Below are 6,935 nucleotides of genomic sequence, written 5' to 3'. Positions count from 1 at the left end.
AATGGATCGTCGTATGTGATCGCTTGCAATCCACTTACCAGTAAACTATGGCACTGAAGAGGACGGAAGACACGACGTGGCACGGTAATACATGGACGGTATAAGCCAACAGGAGGGTCAGGGCGCCATACAACCCGTCTCGTCGCTGCCGGAAATACTGGTCTCGGATGCTAGGAACTAAATTTAGGAAAATTTGTTTAAATTAATTCTCTGAAGTTTGTAAATAATTGACTAGTTCACCTTATAATTCTTGATGTTTATCGAAAGTAAGGAAGTGGAAAAAAAGCAATAAAATGGGGTGAAATCAAGAAACATCTGAATATTCAGTTGTTGTGATAACTAACAGACAGTGTGTTTTTTGCAATGTCTGCAATGACGTTGCGGCGCGAAGAATTGCAGGACTTTATCTGAGAGGAATTTCTTAATACCGTTGAGGGACGCGCGGCGTGGGGTTGCATATTTATCCTCCGCAGACAATTCGCACCACGGTGGTCCGCGATTTACTGCAAACCGCGTGCTTTAAGTACTGTATTTATAGAAAACATAGGTTGAAAAGTTCACAATGTTGGAAAACACTAGGCATTAAGTATTTAATTTAGGAAGATTTTGTCTCCTTTACAATAAAAAAGATTACTTCATAGCTTTGTGAAAGAAGTCAAATTTATATCGAGAAGAATGTTATTATTTCTTGGACAATCATCGAATTTCGAAATGTAAATGCTTTTTCTTTGAAAATCTGATAAAATTATCTTTTGTAAAATTTGCTCAACTCCTACACCTAAACATGTTGCAATGGATATATGTATTATGCTTGCTAAATATTGAACCCGAAAACTAGATAAAAAAGATATGTTTTTATATTTTGTTATTTGGTCCTTTTGAACGACTTTTAAACTGCGGAAGGCCTTTAATTCCGCTAATTTTGCCCAGTTCTAATGTTCTTTTTACATGCGACATGGTATTGATATTATTGGTATTATAGGTTGTAATGTTGCTATTCCATATATTAACTTAATCAAATTGGTAAAAATTGTGAGTTTTTGTTACACCAAAGGCAAATATTTGATACTAAATAAGGCACATTTCAGTGTCAAAAACAAACAATTTTTAACAATGATTTAAGACGACTGCTTAAAAATAAGTTATTGGTAAAGGCTCATCTGAAATCATTGTTTAAAATGTATTGTACAGTATATTTTAAAGGCAACTATTCAAAAAGACAGAAAAAATATACAACAAATGTAATACAGATATGGTATAATACAACTAGACGTGTTTTGACTTCAAAGTTTGAAAATGACGTATTTCAAAAAGGAATCGAATGGAAACTCGGGATAACTCGAAACATCGGATAACTCGAGGTTCTGGGGCCGTATTCAATAAGCATCTTAGTGAATATTTTCAACTTAGTGAGAATTTCGTAATTTTTGACAACGATTATTTTAAATACCTGCTACTTTTCATCAGATTTATTCATATGCATATGTTGTTTAAACCATTTTCTTGCTTATTTTCATATTTTTGGTGTACAAACCATGTTCGTTTTCATAAAATTCAAATTAGAAAAATGGCAATTTTTTACTTAGTTGAAAATTTTTACTAAGATGCTTATTGAATACGGCCCCTGGTTCGCGTCCTCGAGTTATCGCAGTTTTACCTTAATATATGATTCAATTCAAGCCCCAAATAGCTCAATTTCCAATAGCGTTACTAAAACTTTTCGGCTAGTTAGTTTAAATTTCACCATTTGCAGTCCGGTCATGCCAAAATATAAATAATTAACATTGACTTACAATCGAAACATTAAAGGGACTAGACACCGAATGGTCCAAAAATCGGCAAATACAGTATTTCCTCAAAACATGTCTAGAATTATCGGTATATGTACATGTTTTGCCAGATGGGTTTATGACCTGCTTGGAAATAAATGTTCTGTTCTGTTCTATGTATCTGTTCGTTGCTGCCTCTACTACGTTTACCCGTTTAGAATTGCGCATGATGGTTTCCCAGTTTATAGTGCGTTAATTTAGCATGTGAAAGTCACGTGATTAGTACAGATACATAAACCGACGCTAATAGATTTACTCCGTAACGTTATTAATCTGTACGTACAAATACTTGGTTAACTGTTATGATCTTATGTCATCTTAATAATTTAATATGGACAAAGATAATGGATTAGCTGAATTTTAATATGAATAGATCACCACACCAATCTGGGCTTAATGTCTTTGTACCTACATGCAAATTAGCGGAAAACCCTTTCTCACTGAATTCCAGATAACACCTATTTAAAAATTACTGGGATTTGCGTGGTAGACAAACTCAGTAAATTTCGATTTGGAAAAATACGCAATAATGTATAATGTTAAATAATGCGTCTTTATCGATGTGATACACCAGTTAGTAATATTGCGTTGTACACAACGTTATAAATTTTAGTTTTTGACAATTTTCTTTTTTTCTTGCAATGGTATCATCTGGTGTATAGTCCCTTTAACACACAACGTTTCTGTGTCGATGTGTTACACAAAAGCCACAAGTATGTAGGTCATGGACAAATGTCAAGGCCGCGGACAACATACCTATTGCACAATCTATGCAAACCTGTACACATCTCTACCTCGAATCCATGACACGTTCAAAGCAAATCGTACATGAATCTCTCGTGTGCATAAATCAATGGTTTCCCCACCTCGCACGTCCAGCAGATTTATGAAAAATGCAAAATTTGTTGCAAAGTGCTTAAAAAACCTGACGCAAGTTAATTTCTTGGGTTGCGATCTCACTGGGTTTTTCAAAATGTTGCATGTCGGAGTTCTACTGTTTAATATTCCCTATATGCACCCCTCTATGTCTCTCAAACCTACACCTCGGTACGTGCATTTTATCTAACCAGATTAGTTGATAATGAATTAGTTTGTAGTACCGCCTATGTGTTGTTAAAAACAGTGGTTATTTTTAAACACTTCTTCCCTAGTAGAGCGGGCCTACAAATCGTATTTGGTCAAGCTACGCCCCTGGCCACATCTGATCTTAAACCTGCTTACGTATCAATGGTCCACATTGCATTATGCAGCTTTAAAAATTATTTCAATAAAAGATGTCTCAATGTATTTATCAAAAATACAATTGTAGGGTGTTTCGAATACATTACATATAAACGTCAACTACGCCCCGTCAGGACAGCTCTAACTCTTAATTCAAGTATCACAACAAAACTAAGACGTGTTAAAATGCCATTGTATTCAAACAATGCCTTTTAGCCCATTGACACGTCAACTTATAGGATTGAGCGATATTTTCTTCTTCTTCTTCTTCTTCTTCTTCTTCTTCTTCTTCTTCTTCTTCTTCTTCTTCTTCTTCTTCTTCTTCTTCCAAAAAAGTGCATCACCAAGTATTAGACAACAGCTACCTCCAGCATGCCAATCATAGGCCTGCAAAGTGTTTGATAAATCTCACACACAACTGATTTTCTGTCGGATATTTCAACTGGTAAATCTCGTGCACCTACTTATGCTACAAGGACGTTATTAATACTACAGAAATGTTTGTTTCCTGTGCTTTCCTGACATTTTTCTCATGCAAATGTATGGTATCGGCCTGAAAAACAAGCAATACACATTCTGTTGTCTAAGTCGGATAGATCACGAGTAGCCGTTTGGTATGGAAGTATCAACTCGCTACCCTCGCTGATAAATTCCATATCAAACGGCTACACGTGAGCTATCCTATACATAGGTATCATTGCACTGTACGACCAGCCATGTACGTTAATTGGTCAGCCCTGCATGTATATTGTTCAGGTGGGAAACGTGACATGAATCTTTCAAAGTGGCGGCCATCGAACAAAAAACACGAGAAATTTAAAAAAATAAATATGATTAAAACTTAATGATTAAAATTATAATAATGATGATTAGAAATAGATGCTGAATATGGTTTTGGTGGTGATGATGCAGTTGTTTTTATTTTAAAAGATATTCCCAGGATCACAGCTATCGTGTTCCATTTCGCTTACTTCTGTGCAAAAAAGTATTTTAAGGAAATATATATATTTGTATTTCTAGTTTTAACGGATGTTGATGGTTAATCATCTAAACAATCCGAATATCGGCATTTTCTGTTGGTTTAAGAAATTTTACAGTGAGAGTGTAAAAGGTGCCAGCATTTTCCCCAAGATTTCTTTAACCAAACCCGGGTAGCAGAAAACGTTTATCTCATTTTCGTGTGTACTAATATAAAATTATATAATATTGCACATTTGTGCAGACATTTTATGATAACGGTAGGTTGCTTCGTCTGTATTGGGATTAATGATAATATCTAGAATGGAAATAGTAAATGTCTTGACAAGTGGATAGTCTGATGAAATATGTAAGTACACGCATAGCTTACATGTTTCAGCGTCTATGATACCGGAAGTGTCCCTCCATGCAACCGGAAGTGACTGAAGTGATGCTGCGTCAGTGAGCAGCTATGGTATAAATTAAACAACACATAGTTGGATTCAATAGCTGGAATATCATTCATGCAACAAAGATGTAAGATACAATTATATTCGAAGTTGATTAATATTATAATTACGATTGAATACGTGATAAAGATGACGATAACGGTGGTACCTTTGCTGCTTCTTATATTGTTGTTATTACATAGGATAATGATGGTGGTATATTAGGTTATCCAAATGTTAGCAGGGACATAATATTAAACATTAATAAAAGCCTTTTTTATTTGGCAGAAAACATCCCCACAGACCCGTCTTCCCAACAGAGCGATTATGGAGTTTGCCAGCAAGGGAGTGATATCTCTTTTATATCACGATGGACGTATCGTGGCGACGCCTCACCGATGACGACACCTCACCGATGACGACACCTGACCGATAACGCAATGGGAGATACCTCACCGATGACGCAATGGGCGACTTCTCACCGATGACGACACTTCACCGATGACGCTATGGGCGACACCTCACCGATGACGCTATGGGTGATACCTCACCGATGACGCAATGGGTGATACTTAACCGATGACGCAATGGGTTATACCTAACCAATGAAGCTTCGGAAGGCACCTAACCGATGACACAATGGGTGATACCTCATCGATGACGCAATGGACGACACCTCACCGATTACGCAATGGGCGACTTCTCACCGAGGAAGACACTTCACCGATGACGCTATGGGTGATACATCGCCGTTGACGCTATGGGTGACACCTCACCGTTGACGCTATGGGCGACACCTCACCGTTGACGCTATGGGTGACACCTCACCGTTAACGCTATGGGTGACACCTCACCGTTGACGCTATGGGCGACACCTCACCGAAGCCGCAATGGGCGACTTCTCACCGAGTGAGACACCTCACCGATGACGCTATGGGTGATACATCACCGTTGACGCTATGGGTGACACCTCACCGTTGACGCTATGGGCGACACCTCACCGAAGACGCAATGCGCGACACTTCATCGATGACGATACCTCACCGATGAGGCTATGGGAGACACCTCGCCGATGACGCTATGGGCCACACATCAACGATGACGCTATGGGTGACACCTCAGCGATGACGCTATGTGTGATACCTCACCGATGACACTGGGTGATACCTCACCGATGACGGCGACACCTCAGCAAAACGCTATGTGGGATACATCACCGATGACTCTATGGGCGACACCTCACCGATGACGTAATCGGCGACACCCCATTGATGACGCTTTGGGCGACACCTCACCGATGACGCTAAGGGCGACACCTCACCGATGATGCTTTTGGCGACACCTCACCGATGACGCTATGGGCGACGCCTCACTGATGACGACACCTCGACAATGACGCTATGGGCGACACCTCACTGATGACGACACCTCGACGATGACGCTATGGGCGACGCCTCACTGATGACGACACCTCCACGATGACGCTATGGGCGACACCTCACCGATGACGTAATCGGCGACACCCCATTGATGACGCTATGGGCGACACCTCACCGATGACGATACCTCGACGATGACGCTATGGGCGACGCCTCACTGATGACGACACCTCGACGATGACGCTATGGGCGACACCTCACCGATGACGTAATCGGCGACACCCCATTGATGACGCTTTGGGCGACGCCTCAGTGATGACGATACCTCGACGATGACGCTATAGGTCACGCCTCACTGATGACGACACCTCGACGATGACGCTATGGGCGACGCCTCACTGATGACGACACCTCGACGATGACGCTAAGGGCGACGCCTCACTGATGACGACACCTCGACGATGACGCTATGGGCGACACCTTACTGATGACGACACCTCGACGATGACGCTATGGACGATGACGCCTCACCGATGACGACACCTCGACGATGACGCTATGGGCGACGCCCCACCGATGACGATACCTCACCGATGACGCAATCTTGTTACCAGTAATTAATATTATCCATATATGCATTATCTAAGAAGTCGTTAAAGGTGTATCACTCAAGAATTATGCTTTTTATACACGTGTACGTATTGATATTAAATACGAGTGTCACTTTAAATTTGTTTTCAATAAAAAAAATCGGTGAATTGCTATAAGTATACATTTATAGTGAACATGTTGATGTTTCTTATTTATAAAACGGTCAAATTTAAAGAATAAAATGATATGACTAAATTGTTATATATTAAATGATAATAATTGACATGGGACAGTGTATAAGGTTCTTGAAGAACGTTGGCTGTGTCTGCAATTTGTGTGGTTTGACGCCAGGTCAATCGTAACAACTCGGCCATCTCCGGCAAGCTACGAGATAGACCTCGTAAATAGTAGTAAGGTGATAGATGTGCCCGCCTTCTAAAATGGTCTGGTAGTAGATGTGTCCGACAGTCACCAAAATATATATTCATATAAATGCTATCAGATGCATT

The sequence above is a fragment of the Mya arenaria genome, chromosome 9, assembly GCF_026914265.1.
Source record: "Mya arenaria isolate MELC-2E11 chromosome 9, ASM2691426v1".
NCBI classification, from domain to species: Eukaryota; Metazoa; Mollusca; class Bivalvia; order Myida; family Myidae; genus Mya; species Mya arenaria.
The sequence above is the reverse complement of the archived record's forward strand: the minus strand, read 5'-3'. Positions refer to the sequence as shown.